The sequence below is a fragment of the Cucumis melo genome, chromosome 7 (genome assembly GCF_025177605.1).
Source record: "Cucumis melo cultivar AY chromosome 7, USDA_Cmelo_AY_1.0, whole genome shotgun sequence".
NCBI lineage: Eukaryota > Viridiplantae > Streptophyta > Magnoliopsida > Cucurbitales > Cucurbitaceae > Cucumis > Cucumis melo.
In genome coordinates this window covers 7,587,233-7,607,122 of record NC_066863.1, presented here as the reverse complement: position 1 = coordinate 7,607,122, position 19,890 = coordinate 7,587,233, and positions in this window count along the sequence as shown.

The window sequence follows — 19,890 nt, the reverse complement described above, 5'->3', positions numbered from 1 at the left end:
TAAATCTGAACTCGATGATCTCTTTATACATACGTGTTGTGTTGTCATTCATCAGGTTGGTTGATCATTAAACTGTTACAACTTTTTTCGTGAACCGTTTTCTAATACACCCCTATAAAAGGACTCTCTCACACTGCTCTTATTCATCACGAAAAATTACATTCTTCACTTTGTTACTTCTCTATTTTCAAGCTAATTTTTATGATCACTCTTTGTTTGTCTTTTCAAGCCCCACTTCCATTTTGTTTTTCAAGCGTAGTTGGAAGATGTTAGCATTTCGATCAACTTTCGATGTAGATCCAATTGAGACAGACGAAATATGGGTTGGTTTTTTATAAGGATGCTATGAAAATTTACAAACTATTTGTGCACAACGACCAGAGCCGTAAAATGTTTTAAAAAGAACGTGATTCACGACTAAATGTTCTTTTTAACGAGCTTAACGTTTTGCAAGTTCTATTTGAAGTTGTTGTTTTAATTTATACTTATTATTCTTGTAGCGTATAGCTGTTTTAGGATTTCAACGTTGTATTATGTTTCATCTTTCGTTCGAGTTAGCTAATGTAGTTTGTTTCGATAAAAACACTTTTGAGAGAATTAACATTAATTAAATCTAGGTATTCAAGCACATATGAGAGAAAAACAAAATGTAATATTTCAAACAGCATGAGACCAAATAAGAAATTAAGGAGAGAGAGAAAACCATTACTTCTTCACACTTCAAATAATTAATAACTTTCTTATTTCTCAAAATAACACATGAATGTATAGAAACTTAATTATTTAGTTAGGATCCAACAGTCAATATAAGAAATGAAAGCATATTAATCTTCATTATCATAAACTTACTTCAAAATTATACTAAATTTCAATAATATATCTTTTGTGTTTATCTCCAGGTTTTATTAAATAATTTATGATTAGGGACAAAGATAATGTGGGAAAAGAAAATCATTTAATTGTAGTTACTTTTTGACTAGAGGCAAAAGTTCGTGGAAATCAATATATATATATATATATATATATATATATATATATTTTATAATAATCATTGATTTGATTTATTTAATCCAATTAGCACTTAATTATGAGTAATTAATTAGATTATGAGTTTGAGTTATGGCCAAGTTGGCCAATGTGGAAGGAATCACATAGCCTTTTCCTTTTCTATGCTAATGCCCACGTAAACCATCATTTCTTTTCATGTACTTTTTCTTAAAAATAATGTTTAACTTAAAAGAACATTATATTTCAGCAAAAACTATAGTAATTTTAGTTGAAAGCAGAAAATATAATAATTATTATGTAGTCAATTTTTTTTTTTATTTCGGGACTTCTATGCATCAATTGATTTGATATCATCTTAAATCATCGATGTGATTTAAAAGTTTAAGTTGATAGGTAACCGTATAGAAATTATGTACTTTCAAATAATTGTTATGAATTTAGCAAATGAATGTTGGTTTTATGATTTAAATTATTTCAATACATAAATTGAAAAGGTATTAAAATTATACAAAACTGTTGAAAATATTTACAAATATATAGCAAAACAACGAAGTACTCAATTTGCAATAAACTACGATAGACTATTATTTTATATAGTTATTTGTGTCATGATAAATACAAATAGTAGTTTATCACACGATCTGTTATTAAAGATAGACGATGATAATTTTCTATATTTTTAATTTTTAGTTTTGGAATGTATGTTTGTTTTTATTAAGATTCATTCATTAGGATGGTACTAGCTCCCTTTTCTTAAAGAAATGTTTGATGTCCTTGGGCACAATTTGGGAAATCAATGGCGGTCTTATGATTATGATGTAGATTAGCTAACGGATTTGCTTAAAATGGATTGCATTATTTATTTAAAACACAAAGACAAAAATAATAAACTATGATGCTTAATTTGACCATTTAAATTTATATGTCTTATATAGTTTGAATGTGATATATAATTGGATTTGTATGAAATAAAATACAAATTATATTTTTAATTAACTAACACGAGCTTGGGTAAGTCAAGATATACTAATTTAAATATTATTTAGTAAATTTAAGTTTAATGCCATTTTAATAAAGTCGTTAGTTTAACTCTCACTTTTATAATTGCGAAGCTTGAAAATAAAGAAAAAATCATTTATGTTATATATTTTTGTCTTAAAGATTAGGTATAAAAGTCTCTACTCGTGTTTATCGAACTTGAAAAAGGTGGAAGTCGATATTTCAACGTAGTTTTCAAAAGTTTTGAAATTTAATTTTAAAACAATTATAAAAGAAGAAGGAGGGAAAAGTATATTTGAAAAAAAGAGTATAATAAATGTCAAAAAGTGAGAGAAAAATAATTTTCTTTTAAGAAAGAGTGGACTATGAATTGGACATTGGAGGCCAAAAACTAGGGTTTTATTTAGGGCAAAGAATGAAGCTGTCTCTTTTAAGTGGGCAATTCAATTCTTTTTCACATCTTGGAGTTTTCTTATGTTTCTTTAATGCTCTTTAATGCTTTTGAACACCTTTTTTTTTTTTCTTTTTCTTTCTTTTTAAATATCACTTTATAACCCTTGAATAATTTTTTTTGAAATCGTCCCAATTAAAATCTTTGGCTATTAGTTATTATACGATATGTAGTTGTATATAATAAAATCAATATAATTTATATTCCAGATAGTATTTCTACTTGAAATTCAATAGTTTCGTCGATATTACACGAATAAATGTTCAGGTCGAAAATCGACTTTGACCATAAAGAAGTATAAATCGGTCATTGATTGATCAGATTAATTGATTTAGGTCAAAACTTTGAATTTTATTTTTTAGTTTGGTCGGTTTGGATTTTCACAAACCGACACCAACTGTACCATTTCCTATCTCCGACCAATCACCTTTGATTTGGTTGGTTTGATTTTCAATCTATCATGTTCGTTCTTATTTTCAAATGTGTTTCTAACCATCAATTGGTGCTTTAGAAATTAAATTAAATTTTATGTTAGTACACGACTATAATCTTATAATTTTGTATTGACTAGATTTGTAAAATTTTAAAATATATACATCAAATAGACAAATCTATGAGATAAAATATATATCCACATTATGGAAATGATCTATAAAAAGCTTAGGATAATTTGAAAAAGTTAGAGATTAAACTTGTATTATTTAATATTGATAGCAAAAACTCTTTTTTTAATATTGGAAAAAGAGAAAAAGAGACAAAACTAATCACAAAATACATAAATTAAATGACATCAAATGAGACGTCACGTTTCACTTGTACGGACATATGAATGCTAAAAGTAGTGTTAAAACTAAAAACAAAAATGCCATAAAAAGGTACTTAATTTATAAATCATAATCCTTTAATTAATAACAAATAAAGAAATATTATCGTAGACGAACTAGAAGAAAGTTGGTCAAAGTTATGAGATTTAATTTAAGTAATATTATAAATAGCAATGCAATGCAATTATTGACAATGTTATATGATGACATCATTAGGTAAAGGACATACAGGATTATCACATGGGAAGAGAATCCATTTTTTTTTTTTAATTCACAATCCCACATAGGTAGAGAATAGATAATTTTGATTAAATTAATTAAATACTTATTTTGTTGTTGAAAAATATTGTTAATTATATGGTCAAGTTATCGATAAAATAAGTAAAAAGTTTTGATTATTTGCCGACATCTCCCCTTGTTTTGATGAATCTTATTCGATTATTTAAAAATAACTTTTTTTCATTTATATTTAAGATTTTTTTTTTTAAATTGTTATTTAGTTAGTTTTGTCCTAATTAATATTCGTATTTTTAACGCACAATATATTTATTTAGGGTTTTTTTTTAAGAATAATAATAATAATAAACTATTTTTCCAATTTATATTGTTGTAATTTTTATTTTTGATGTTAAAAATTATGTTCACGTTCTAATTTTCTTATATAAAAGTATTAGTATCATTATTTAATTATAAAAAATAATCTCAACCATTACGTTTAAGTTTACAAAAGTATTATAACCTATTTTATCCTAAGATGCATAATTCATCAACTTTTTAGGGGAGGTGTTTTGACTGCATAATTTATGTATATAAATTTTAAATATTTTTTTTAAGTAAAAAATATAATAAACTTAAGGAATGTATTATTATTTAAAATTTGTATTTGATTTATAATTGGATGCTTGACTCCTCAAATTCAATAGGTAATGATATAAGATTTTGAAAAATAGTTTATTATATGATTTTTCAGAAATGATTTATGTAACATATATTTCAAAAGCTGAAAAACCAAGGGAGTATGATGTTGTAACTTATTATTAGAAATCTAAATAATAAAAGATATATTTTTATAACTAAAAAAATTAAACGCACTTGTTCTGAAAAACTAGAAAAGTTTAGTTTGATAGGGAAAGTAAATTAACATGGATAGCGATTTTCTTGGTTTTTATTTTTAGGATGTGATGAAATTTACTGTTTTTGTTTTTATTAGAATTTAGAAAAGAGGATGGTCCAGAGAGGTGTGGTTGGATTGGACGGTAAATAGGGAGTCAAAATTACTTTTAATGGGGGTCCTCTCGGGCCCACCCACATGACTTCTCTTCTACTAGTTGACTTTTTCTCCTTCTTTTAATTACTTTTTTTTCCCATTCTTTTCAAATTTGTAGATATTTTTAAATCAAGTACTAACCAAAATATTTAGACTAAAATTATTAATTTTGAAATCTATAAAATAAAGTTAGAAAAAAAAAAAACAAAAAAAACAAAAAATGTGTTTTATATGTGAACCAATCTGAAGTTCAGCTCAAAATTTAGAACAAGTGTAGTTTTCGTTTTTGCTCTTATTCCAAGCATTCTCAGTGGTCATTGAAAGCTAGAAACAACATCTTCGACTCCTTATTAACACTATAGAGACTAAATGAACATCGTACCTATAATTCAAGGATAATAAATATTTTGTACAATAATTGAGTGCAAACCAAGTGTATGTTACTCTCATCTCTATACATCACATTTCATAAGAAGAAAAAAAATCAAGAAAATATATGTATAAATACTTTTACCACATGATAGCTCGTGATTGGATACTTAAATGATCAGAGTGGTATTAGTATTATTATTTATTTGATTGGGTTCCGTTTTCCCGCGTCGCACATTTTTCCTCCCACGGTTCCAACTTGGAGAAAAGTACTTAAAACCAATCCCAATCTGACGTCCTTTTACTTCGCTAAAATCCCACTCCCAAAGTGGAGATCTCTGTCATTGACATTTCTTCAAAATTCTCATTCTTAAAGAATAAAATAAGTATTTTCAAACATTTAATTCCACATTGAATATATATCTCAAATTTATAAAATAAAAATTAAAAAAATCAAATATTTTATATTTTCATGTACTTTTAATAGTGGATTTAGATTAAATTTTAAAAAGAAAAAAAAAAAAACAAAAAAAGAGATATTAAATTAAATTTTTAAAAAATATCTACCTAATATTGAAAGAGATTTCTAACCAATACAAATGCTTTCTAACCTAATTATTGATCATGTTACACTAAACCACCATGTGAAAGAAGGATTATTCAACCCCACATGCACATATATGTTTAATATTTAACATTATATAACTTTAGTTAGCTACTTATTATAAGCCATTCATATTAGATTAATTTCATCCATTTAAATCAATTACGAATAAAAGTCAACGCTTATTATAACTTTAAATATATAGTTTTCTATAATTAGGTATTAATTATAAATCATTTGTATGAGAATAATTTCATTAGTTTAAGTTTATTACGAATTAAAATTCAAAATGTTGAACCAAAGGTATCAACGCAAATGGAAAATAATAATTCAAGGTAGTTGGAGATCTAGATTTTATTGTAGAAAAATAGGTGTATTAAAAATAAAATAATTAAATGTTATTTCTTTATTTAAAAAAAATAAATATCACGCTATATTATTGAAATAGTTGTATTCCATAAATATATATTTGTTTGGATAAAATCCACTCATGAAATGAAGTACGGTGGCGTGTAGGGTGCACACCTTCCATAACTTGATCAATGGTAAAATGTGAAGCTTCGTATTTTTAGAAGTGTTAAAATTTGACGTTTCTATATATTATTCTTTTTTCAAAATAAAAAGCTAGACCATCAAATTTTATAATAATAGTAGAAATTGAATCTCAAATAATGATAAAAAGTTAAATCTTCAAATTAAAACAACTGTCCCAAAAAAATATGTAAGTTGGAGAGTTTGATTTTAATACTTATGCAAGATTGAGGAGTCAGTTTTTGCGATATTTAAAACTTTGAAGATATAGTTGCAATAACCATAATAATCTAAAATTGATAGTTATTTTATTGAGTTTTTTTGGAATGTTAAATGGATATATAGAAGAAAATTTTGATGGGCAGCCTCAATTCCATTATGGGTTATTAAGATAAGAATATATGCTATGATTCTAAGCGTATAATTCCTCTTTATCATTTACCTACTTATGAAAATTTGACACCAACTTCTCATTTATTTTATTTTCCCAAAAAAAAAGAAAAAAACTTCTCTTTTATCTCTAGAAACCCTAATTTGGAATTTGAAGATGCTTTTCTTCTTCCCAATCAATTTCTCTTCCTCTTTGTTTAGGAAATGGAAGATTGAGACTTTCTACTGAATTTCTTTGAAATTTCCTATAACATATAGTTTTAATTTGTAGTGTAAAAGAAGGAAAAAAAACACCAACAAAATAATGAAAGACTACCCACCAAATTATTTGGTTATATAGGTGTGACAAATAATTAGGTTTGATTTTCGAGATCATTTGAAAAAATGAGTCTTATTTAGTAGATAATTTTGACAGACGAACGAAAAGAAAGTAACAAATCATGTTTTTCTCTGATTAGGCTACTTTTGTAATTGTTTAGTAAAATACAACAAAACTACGAATGAAAAAACCTCTATGCCCTCACTTTACATATAAAGTGAAGTAAGTTTTTGAAGAAAAGAACGATTCAAACCGAAGGCTTTCAAAAAGTTCTTTTTAAGCTTTATTGATTGATCTATTTCCATGAGACACAAATTTAGGTAAAAATTAAAACTTTTAAACTACACATCTATGCAAATAGGGAGGGGAGAACCAAAGTTGTGAAATCAATTGTACTTAAAAAGAAAAGGTAGGACAAAGAATAAATGCACCAACAATTAAAGGACATTGACAATTTGTAGTGAAAAAGCAAATATACCTAAATACCAACTCTCCTTTCTCTCATCATATGGATGATTATCTCAACCTATCAATATTAAGCAATTCTATTGTCTTTTTGCATCTCAATGGTCAAATGCATACAAACTACACACTTTGACATGATCAGCGACCATTTCTAAATATGCTAACGTGGAATGACTTGATTTTAAAAGTTTATGAAAAGTAATTCTTTATTTATGTCACAAAATATTTTGCTGGTTGTGACTTCTTATCATGTTAGGAGTGCCTCACTTATAAGAAAATAGTCCAGATTTGTGGTGCAAAAATTCCTTGTTTGTCAATGGGTCTGGCGGGTACGTAACCACCATGATATTACAAGGGAGCTTGATCACTATTTTAAAGTTAACCATGATTTCTAAAATATCCATGCTTTAAAAAAACCTTGAACATAATATCTAAACATATGTAATTTTTAAAACATCTAAACTTAGACATGAAGGAAGAACATTTGTTTACTAAGAAGTTTCAAGTAGTAGAGGCTAGAAGGCTCCATGACGTGTAAGTAGAAAAAGTTAGTTTTCATTGATTCTAATTAGAATTGAATCATCTTTCATTAATATAGAATTGGGTCATCTATAAAAAAATCTCTTATTTTAATTAGGTGATGAAGGTGTACTAACACTACAAAAAGCGGGGAGACTTCCGACGCACAAAAACGTTGGCGAAAGTGGTAAAGACATCAGAAAAAGAATTCCTGACGCAGAAAGTGACGTTGGGACGACCGTCGGAAGAAACGCGTCAGGAGACTGATTCTCGATGCATCATCAACAAGGCGTCGAGAATAACCTTCTCTCAACGTCGTCTTTACCGACGTCTTTGATGCGTCGGCAATAAGTAATCTCCAACGTCCCCAGTTCTGACGTTATCTATGCGTCGAGAATAACTACTCCCAACGTGTGTTTATATTCGACGTCGTTCATGCGTCGGGAATAACTATTCCCGATGTGTCATTTGCAATATATTTCCAACATTTGTATTGCGTCGGAAAATGTTTTTTATATGTAATTTTTATATTTTAAATCTGTAATTTTTATTTTTTTTTCATGAAATATTTTTCTATAATGTTTTTCAATCAAATCTCTATTTCCTGAAATATTCACATTCGTTTTGGATTAAATTAAACGAAATCCAAAATAAATTAGTAAATTACGAAATACAAACATAAATTCAACAAAAAAATTTAATGTTCATAATACAAAGAAGTTAAAAAAATGTAACAGTGTTCATAATACAAAAAACTTAATGTTCATAATACAAAAAAGCGCAAAGAAAGTCATATACCTCCTAACGAGCTTCATATGCCATTCTACACCGCTGGTTCTACAATGATACAAAAGTGGCTAAGTTTAGTACATATATATCCATGTCATCTATGTATACTGTCATTTTAAAAACTTAAGAATAATGGAAACATAGATATGTACCGCAAAGCTAGGGATCATGTGGTGGTCATTGTTATGCCTGAGTCATGTCTTCTATCAGCTTCTGCATTTGTTCCACTTTTGAAACTAACGCTTCGTGATTTCTTGTTTGCTTTTCAATTTTTTGCATAGCTTGATCAAGCTCAGCCTGTAAATGAAGCTCTACTATGGACTGCGAACATGACGTCATGAAATTGCTCGCACTCGTCGTCTTACGGGCCTTCGACTTAGGTCCCCAACCAAGGCCTTTTGAGTAGCCTGATCGTCTACCTAACACCGTCTCGCATATCTCATCCCCAGAGAATATCTGACTACCCTCTAACACTACAAGAAATCATGATTCTCTCGATGCAGAGAAAGACATCGGGAGAACAATCATCGAGAATGAAAGGCTATTCTGACGCCCCGTGTAAAACGTCAAGAGAAAATGTTATTTTTGACGTCGTAAAATATACGTCAGGAACAACGTCGGGAATTATATGTTTTCTCGATGCGTCATGTATGAGTTGGGAAAGATCCGTAAAAATTAGACCACATTAATTATGTCAGACATGTATTTTCGATGTCATGCATCATGCGTCGGGTAAGGTGTCGAGAATAAGGAGCATTCTCGACGCTGTTGTTGTGCATTGGGAATGGAGAAGCATTCCCGATGCCATTAGTGGGATCTCTTGACATTTTTTTGGGTTGCGTCGGGAGAGCCCCTATAAATTTCATTTCAGTTTGTGAAACACATAACCAAAACGCCAAAGAAAAAAAAAAGAGAGAAGCGAAAAGAAGAAGATTTTCCGTCGTGTCCCTCTCCCGTTGTTGCCCTTGCTGTCGTCTGCCGCTGTACATTGAGGTAAGTTTAAAATCGTTAGTTTTGAGGTTTATTTAGATAGTTTAGGGTTTTTTTTTTAAAAAAATTGTTTTAGGATTTTGTTTTGGAATAGATTTTTGTTTATGAAATGTATTGTTGTATTGAATGTGCGTTGAATTGAAACTTTGAATGTTGTTGAATTGAAATTTGAAGTGGGTTGGATAAAAATTTTAGGGGGTGGTTTCAATGGAAATTTTGAAGTGAGTGGGGGTTGCTTTAATTTTAAATTTGAAGTGGTGGAGAATGAATTGAAAATTTGAAGTGGGTTTAGTTGAATTTAAATTTTGAAGGAGAAGTTTAGAGTTGAATTGAAAATTTGAAGTGAGGGGTTGAATTTAGATTTTGAAGTGTGGGGGAGGGGGGGTTTAATTGAATTTTGAAGGGGGTGGAGGGATGAATTGAAATTTTAAAGGGGATGGGGGGTTTGAATTGAAAATTTGAGAGGGCAATCCAATTTGTTTGCGTTAAAAATTCTGTAATATGTGTTAAGATTTGTTTTGGCTATTATGCAGTTATGATAGCTTGTTTGTGTTGAATAACTTTATTGTTGATTTCAGATGTCTATCCTGCAGTTATGGTAGCCTTTTTGTTTTGAATTTATTTCTATTTGGAATGATTTCAAGGGAGGTAGTAGGATAACTTATAAGGTAGTGTTGTTGGAAGAGGTGGGTAGGATCCGAAGATTGAAGTATTTTGTTGTTAATAATTTAGGTTGTGTTGGCTGTCCTACAGTTATGGTAACCTCTATAGTTTGAAGTTAGTTTTAGTGAAAATTTTGAGAGATTGTATATTAGTGAAAAATATTGATCAAAATTAGTGAAAATTTAGAGGAGTAAGTTATGGATGTGAGAGGAGAAAGATATGTTTCTAATCAAACCTATTTATGTTTTAGGGACTTAAATGATGGACAAGGGTTGGATGAAACTTAGGAATAAGTTCTCCCTTGAGTATAGAGAGGGAGTGACCCAAATTTTAGAATTTGCCAAATTTCACGTTGATGCCTACGGACGATTAAGGTGTCCATGCAAGAGATGTATGAATTTAAATTTGAGCTCATTAGAGGGTGTGAAACGACATCTACTGAATATTGGAATATCCCCCTACTACACATAATGGGTGTATCATGGAGAGTCATTAAGCTTTAGAGGTACATAATTGTTTGAGGAAGGAACCAGTAGTAACCCTTTTGAAGATGAAACTAGTAGTAGACAATTTAATGAAGAAGATGATATGTTTGGTATGCTAAGTGATTTACAAGCCTTGATTGAACAGGAAGAGGAAATAGAGGAACGTCGTTTGGAAGATGAAATGCCGATGAATATTGGGGTAGATATAGATGAAGATAGAACAAACATATTTCAGAACTTATTGAACGAAGCATGTAATGAGTTGTACCTCGGTTGTTCTGAATTTTCGTTGTTGCATTTTTTGGTTAATTTGACGCATGTGAGAGTTCTAAATGGTTGGAGTAACAAGTCGTTTGATGTGTTGTTAGAACTCTTAAGAGCAGCATTTCCAATGTGTAGTAGTACTATTGATAGGATGTGATGAGGATTGACACTTCCTCTGTGACCACTACATGAGCTGTGCATTCCAGGTGAACAATTGAACCATTTGTCATGGTTAATTATGATTTCAACTTTTAATATGTATAAGAAATAAACAACATAATTATTTGCATGTAGGAGCAATCACGGACGAACAAGGTTCTTTCTAGAGCTTATACATATTAAGCTAGAAAGAAGTAACCTTACAATCATAGTAGCTGATCAAAGTCGTTTCTACAATGACAACATAAGCTTGTTGAGCAAACAGGGGAGTCAGTCAACCGTGTGGAGTTGTTTCGGTAAACATACGTTCGATCTGAGACATTCGTGTGGCAGGCCGTAAAGGATGTGCATGTAAGTTATCGAAGCAACACTTATGCCCTTATTTGTCCTCTTTGATAATATATTTTTGACTTACTAACTTAGTTTTTAAATTTGTTGCAGAATCAAATGCTGGAACTCCAGTCCCAACCTACTCCAGAGGGTAGTCAGCCACTCTCTGAGGATGAGATATGCGATCAGGTGTTGGGTAGACAACCAGGCTACTCAAAAAGTCTTGGTTGGGGATCTAAGCCGAAAGCCCGCAAGATGACAAGTGCGAGCAGTTCCTCGACGTCATGTTCACAGTCCACAGAAAGAGAGATTCAATTACAAGCTAAGCTAGATGAAGCTTTGGAACGAATTGAAGAACTGACAAGAAATCACTAAGCGTTAGCTTCAAAAAGTGGAATAAATGTGGAAGCTGATACAAGACATGACTCGAGCACAGCAAGGACCATCACATGATCCCTAGCTATGCGGTACATATATATGTTTCCATTATTCTTCAGTTTTTGAAATGACAGTGATGATATGGATATATATGTACTAAACTTAGCCACTTTTGTATCATTGTAAGACAAACGGTGTAGAATGACGTACAAGACTCTTTAGAAGACGTACAACTTTCTTTGCATTTTTTTCTATTATAAACATTATATTTTTTATATTATGAAAGTTATTATATTTTCTGAACTTCTTTGTATTATCTAAATTATCAATATTTCGTAATTTACTGATTTATTTTGAATTTCCTTTAATATACTCCAAAAACGAATGTGAATATTTCACAAAATAGAGCCTTGATTCATTATAGTTTATTTTAGGAAAAACAAATAAAAATTACATATAAAAAAATACATATAAAAGGAATTTTCGACGCACAAAACGTCAGAAATACGTTGCACACAAGACATCGAAAATAATATTTTTTTACGCACAAGTGACATTGGATATCATGACACTGGGAGTAGGTATTTTCAACGCATGGGTGACGTCGGGAAATACTTATTATCGACGCAGTGGCAGCGTCGGAAAATGGTACGTCGGGAGAAGGTTATTCCTAACACATCATGAACAAGGCATCGGGAATTGTTCTCCCAACGCTTTTCTTCTGACGTTGTTCCCGATGTCGCCTTTTGCATCGGGACGTCGTATTCTGATGTTTTTAGCACTTCCACCGACGTGTATATGCGTCGGGAGTCCCCCTAATTCTTGTAGTATGGGGTAGGTTAGGATTGGAGTTCCAGCATTTGATTCTGTAATAAATTTAAAAACTATGTTAGTAAGTCAAAAATATATTATCAAAGATGACAAATAAGGGCATAAGTGTTGATTGGATAACTTACATGCGCATCCTCTGCGGCCTACGACACGAACGTCCCATCTCGAACGTGTGTTTGTCGGAACAACTCCACACGGTCGACCATCTCTCCTCTTTACTCAGTGGGCTCGTGCTGTCATTGTAGAAACGACTTTGATCAGCTGCTATGATTGTAAGGCTACTTTTGTCTAGCAGCCTTGTTCGTCCGTGATTGCTCCTGCATGAAAACAATTATATTGTTTATTTCTTATGCATATTAAAAGTTGAAATCATAATTAACCATAAAAAAGGATTCAGTTGCTTACCTAGAATGCACGACACATGTAGTGGTCACAGAGGAAGTGCAAATCCTCATCACGTCCCACCAACAGGTTTGATGGGTTTGCACGAGCCTTCTTGGGATCGCTGTATTTTTTAAAATACTTGTGACAGTCGTCCTGAAACTCTTTAAAGATGCTGAGCATTTGATGCGCAACGAACCTATTCATTGCTTGATCATTGAAATCAAGCACAAAAAACTGCTATACATTACAAAAACAACATATTAGCTTGGTTAATTTAAATATGTTTCAAATGAAATCATAAATATGTAGTGGACTTACCTGGAGGTCGGCCTTGACGACCTCGATGTATTCTTTGCCTACGTCCGTCCACTTAAGGCAGAGGACGAGAAATGTCTTTTACACACACACGCCTATCGTCTGGCTGAAGCGAATGACGTGTGGGAAAATAGGTTTCTCCGCGCTAGGGGTGATCGTCATTGAAATCCACCCATTGACTGCAACGTAGCGCTCCAACTCTAAGAGTTGAGACTGCACACGTCTCCTAGGAGTCGGAGTCGTAAATGGTTGAGAAGATGACCCTGCTCAATAAATTATAAGAACATTTAATGTTAGAAAAAAACTTGAAATAATCCTAAGTTAAAATGTATACCATTATTAGACTCACCTGAATTGTCGCCCACCGACGACGACCCTCCCGTAAGGTTATCTAAATCGTTTGCAAACTCGAGAAATATAACATTCGTCTCGAGGAAATTAGTGTGTGGAAATGAGACATAGTGCCTGTGGATATAAAAAACAAACATTCAATAAGCAAATACGAACACATAGCTAGAATCGAAATATATAAACTACATAAATATGTAGGTTCGTGGTTCGTCACTATAATTCAAGTATGAAAATTCAAAACAACCGGGATACAACTTATTACTTGATTTATTCAATAAGTCATGAAATATGTTTGTTCTATCTTCATCTATATCTACCCCGATATTCCTCGGTATTTCATCTTCCAAATGACGTTCCTTCGTTTCCTGTTCCTGTTCAATCAGGGCTTTTAAATCATTCAGCATACCAAACATATCATCTTCTTCATTAAATTGTCTATTACTAGTTCCTTCATCAAAAGGGTTACTACTAGTTCTTTCATGAAAGTTTTCTGTACCTTTAAAGCTTAATGACCCTCCATAATGCACTCATTCTGTGTAGTAGAGGATATTTCAATAGTCAGTAGATGTCGTTCCACACCCTCTAGTGAGTTCAAATTTAAGTTCATACATCTCTTGCATGGACACCTTATTCGTTCGTGGACATCAACGTGAAACTTGAAAAATTCTAAAAATTGGGTCTCTCCCTTTTTATACTCAAGGGAAAACTTATTTCTAAGTTTCACAACCAGTGTTCATCGTTTAAGTCCCTAAAACATAAATAGGTTTGATTAGAAACATATTCCTCTCCTCTCACATCCTAAACTTACTTCCCTGAATATACAATCTCTCAAAATTTTTACTAAAACTAACTTCAAACTATAGAGGCTACCATAATTGTAGGATAGCCAGCACAACCTAATTAACCACAAACAACTTCAATCTTCGCATCCTACCCACCCCTACCAACAATGCTACCTTACAAGCTATCCTACTACCATCCCTTCAAGCTCTCAGAAATACAAACAAATTGAAAACAAAAAAGACTACCATAACTGCTAGATAACTATCACAAATCAACAACGAAGTTATTCAAACCATTAAAAAATAAACTATTAGAATTGAACTAAAGGCTATCGTAACTGTAGGATAGCCAAAACGAATCTTAACACATATTATAAAATTTTTAACACAATAATAGCCATTGTCCCCCTCCCCCTCAAAATTTCAACCTTTATCCCTCAAATTTTCAATTCAACCGTCTCTCCCCTTCAAAATTTCAATTCAACCCCTCCTCCCCTTCAAAATTTCAATTCAACCCTCTTCCCTCAAAATTTCAATTCAACCCCCCTCCCCTCTAATTTTCAACCAACCTCATTCAAATATTCAATTCAACCCCACTCCCCCTCTTTAAATTCAAGCCACACATTCAAAATTTCAATTCTCCAAATCAATTTCTCAAATACCCCCCTTCAACCCACATCAAAATTATCATTTTAAAAACCAAAATCTATGCCTAAACAATATCCTACAACTAATTCATCGTTAAAATCCTAAAACTAACTTTAAAAAACAAAAACCTAAACTATTTAAATAAATCAAACCTAAACTAACATTTTTTTAAGATTTAGGATTTTAAACTTACCTCAACTAGGAATGTGCGGTGGCAGACGACGGGAGAAGGATGATGGCAGGCTCATGGTGGCGACGGCTGGGCGCTTCTCTTCTCTTCGATCGCTGACGGAATCGCTCTCTCGTCCTTTGTCTCTATCGTTTCGGTTCTATGTTTCACAGAACTGAAACATCAATTTTATAGGGGAACTTCCGATACAGCACGAAAACGTAAGGAGATCCCCTTGCTCCTAACGCCGTTTCCGACGAATAACTAATGGCGTCAGGGATCTCGCATTGTTCCAAAGCACAAAAATAGCATTGGGAGATCCCCTTACTCACAACGAAGTCCCTAACGCCATGCAGGATGCGTTGGGAATATCTGTTTGACACAATTAATGTTCTAAAATTTTCGACTGATAGTTCTCGATGTTTGCATGCCGCGTCGGAATAAGTTATTATTTCCAACGCCTTTTCAGCATCTATATCACGGTGTCAGGAAAAGGACATTCTCTCGACATGAGAAAGTTGGTGTCAGGATAATGTATCTTTCCCTACGTTTGTTCTTTCGACGTCTTTTTCTGCATCAGAAGAACCTTGATTTCTTGTAGTGTAATCTTTATCTCTTTTATTGTTTTTGAATCCACAATGATAAGATATTATGAATTAGCATATATAACTTGAAAATGTAAGAATATAACATTTGAATTTTTAAGATATTTTTTATTTAAACAATATATAATGTGAGAAATTTGAACATTTAATCTATTGGTTGAAATTATATGGATTTTATGTCAGTTTTTAAAGAGAAACGATTTAAGCTTCAAATCCAAGTTAATTCTTTTATCAATTGGTAATGATCTGCCAATAACGAGTCAATGTTGAATTTTTGCAAGATTGTAGGAATTTAGACAATGTACTAATAACGACTTAAATCTTAGACTTTTGTAAGTATGTCAATTTAAACTATCTATATTTATATTATTTTATCAATTTAAAACCTTCATTATGCTCTATTTAGATATACCTATAAAAGTTGAGAGTTTAAATTGATATATTTATACAAGTTTGTGGTTCAATTTGATACATTTGTGAAAATTCAAACTTTAAGTTGATCCACATATTAGTTTGGGATTTAAATCGATAAAACCTTTAAGTTTAGAGTATAAATTGATATAATTATTACCTTATAGTCTCAATTAATACAACCCTGATCGTTCGAGGTGTATTTAGCTCAAAATTTATGGTCAAGATTCAAATTCATAAAAAGTTTTTGGTCTAATTTTAAAAACGTTAAGAAAAAAAATTACAATTTTATATCCAATTATTCGAACAAACAATTGTTTTGTCTACTCTTGTCCTAACTCCAATAAATATATGTAATAAAATAATTTGATCAATGGTTGAAAATGTGCGCTAAAATAAAATTAGTTTCATCAATGGTTGAATCTTCAAATTTGAACGTGTAATATTTCTTACGATAAGATGATTAACTTATTAATAGGACTTCTTGTAGATTTAACAAAGTAAGTTTTACAAACTAAAATCATGTATCAAATTTATTACGTTTGAACAAATGTAAAAGAAAAAAAGAAAAGAAAAACATGTACAATCTGAAACACATGGTGTACTTGATAGTTGATACAACACTGATATCACTTTATACACTAAAAAGTGTCATATCTACAATGTATGACAAATCTTAATAATATTCTTTACTCGATTTTCCCTCTTCATGATTAAAAAAAAAGGTTAGAAATCAATCACCATGTTAAAAGTTAAAATTCAGATTAAATTTTAGCTTACTTTAAATTGTAGAAATTAATTATTTTGAATCTTCTGTTCTTACAAAATGTCAGTTATCAATTAGCAAAACTAGGTGATAGTTATTAAAGAAAGAAAAACGATGGTGTAAATTTGTAGTGAAAAACCACATAGAATGTTGAAAAATCCATGGAAATGGCAAACATAAGAATGGAAATTGTCAAAATAGCAAACTGTTATTTTTTTTTATGGCAAAACTAACTGCCTGAAATAATTTTCAACTTTTTTCGACCGAAAATGCCCCTCAACGGATGAAAACTATCCATAATCAAATACAATATATTTAAGGAACCGGGAAATCAAACAAAACATCACATAGCTGATTACAGTGTATCTGTAAACACACCCACTTATGACAATTATTAACCAAATCAAATAATTATTATATTATTTCAAAGATCCCTAACCATATTCAATTGATTTCAATATCCCTAATTATTCCCATTTTTCCTTCAATAATTATGTATTCAAACTTTATCTACCGATTTTTTTCTTCAATAGCTATTAACACAATGAATAGGTTCTAAAATTTTAATGCAATGAATTCTTCCTTCCTAAAATAATGATAAACATGATGCAATAATTAACCATATACAAAAACATTAAAAAAACCTAACGGAAAAGCATTTAAAACATTCAAAATTTAAATCTCTAAAATTCAAATTTAAATTCCAACCATTCCCTAAAATTATGACAAATATAATGGGAATACATAAGTTTAGATTCAAATCTCAACTATCCCTAAAATCATGCCAAAACACAAATTAGAATTATCCCTAAAATTGAAAATATCCCTAAAATTGTGATCTATCTTTAATGTTGCCAATAAACTGGAATTAATTGAAACCAAAACACAATATTCACCCAAAGACAATCTTTTTGAAATTTCACATGAACGTTCATGGCCATTAAAACATAAATTTCAACGAAGAACGGAGCAAAGCATATTATTTTTGAAATTTTAACATCTTTATATTCTAAACTACTTTAGAAAAATAACTAATATTGTCTTCCCAACATTATATTCATAAGATTATGCTATATACATTTTATTTCTTTGCCCTTATCTACCATATTTTCGTAATATCCGACTATTACATCAAATTAAAACGTGATTCCTACAAATGAAACAGGTACCCGTATAATATATGAAACAATAATTTAATTTAATATTCATCCCTCCTATAGACAATCTAGCAGTGAATACTTTATTCAATAAACGTGTTCCCTTTGAATTTCTTCCATGGCTTTACAACGAGTGAAGACCGTATTCAATGGTAGATGGATTGAGTCCTGTCGGTATATTGACTATCGTCTCCTTGATGTATATGTTCCAGTTTCATCCTCGTTTCAAGAATTTGCAAATTGTATCCAACGTAGACTTTTTCCAAATTCAGAAGTTTCTGTCTCTAGGTTGACCGTTTACTAGAAAGATTGCAACAATTCGAAACTCATTCGGATTGTTGATGATAAGGATGTGTCTTGGATTATGTTACCTATATCGAAATTCTCCGACAATGATCAAATAAAACTCAACGGATGAGAACCGTCCAGATTCAAATACAATATATTTAAGGAGATAGAAAAATCAAATAAAATATCACATATTCGATTACAGTGTATTTGTGAACACACCCACTTATGATAATTATTAACTAAATCAAAAAATTATTATATTCTTCCAAAGACCCCTAAACATATTCAATTGGTTTCAATATCCCCTAATTATTTCGATTTTTACCTTTAATAATTATATATTCAAACTTTAGCTATTAACGTCCTATAATTTTAATGCAATGGATACTTCTTAAAATAATGATAAAGATGATGCAATAATTAACTATTAACAAAAATATTAAAAAAGTAACGAAAAATCATTTAAAAGATTCAAATTTCAAATCTCAAGTAAAATTCAAATTCAAATTCCAACCATTTCCTAAAATTATGACAAATATAATGGAAATACTAAGTTTAGAATCAAATCCCAACCCTCCCTAAAATCATGCCAAATAAAATGTGATTTAATTATGGCAAATATAATGGTTTAGAATCAAATCCCAACCCTCCCTAAAATCATGTCAAATAAAATAAGATCTATCTTTAATTTTGCCAACCAATCGGAATTAAAGGAAACAAAAATAGAAAATTCACCAGAAGACAATCAACCAGAATTAAGGGAAACGAAAATTTGTACTAAAAGAAGAAGGTGGAAAGCAACGATGCGGGTGGGAAACAAATGCGAGTGGAAAACAAATGCGGGTGGAAATCCATTTGAAAATTTGAAGAATGTTAGAACCGGAGAAAATTTGAAGAAAATTTTGACGAAAATTTTGAAAACTCGGTATTTTTTACTGATACATGCAGAAAATAGAGAAAAAAATCCAAAGGTTGAAGAAGGAATAGAAGCGTGAAACGAAACAACTCACCGATACTTTGGGTGGTGCCAACCGATTAAAAAAAGAAGGGGCGGCAAACGGTGGAAAAGCGACGAAAGAGAAATCGATGGTGGAAAAGCGTTGGAAGAGAAAGCGACGGTGGAAAAATGAAAGAGAAAGCTACGGTGGAAATGCGCCGGAAAACCTTTAAAAAATGGAAGAACAAATACGTCGAAAAGCTTTACAGAAGATGGTTTTTTTTTTTTTGGAGGAAAAATTAGAAAATTGAAGGGAGTGCATAGTATGTATTAATTACAGGATATTTGTCGTTTTTCTTACTATTGTATGTAGGAGTCTATATTGTAGAGTAGGTAGGGGCATTTAAGGCATAGTTATCCCATTTATTACGTGAAAATT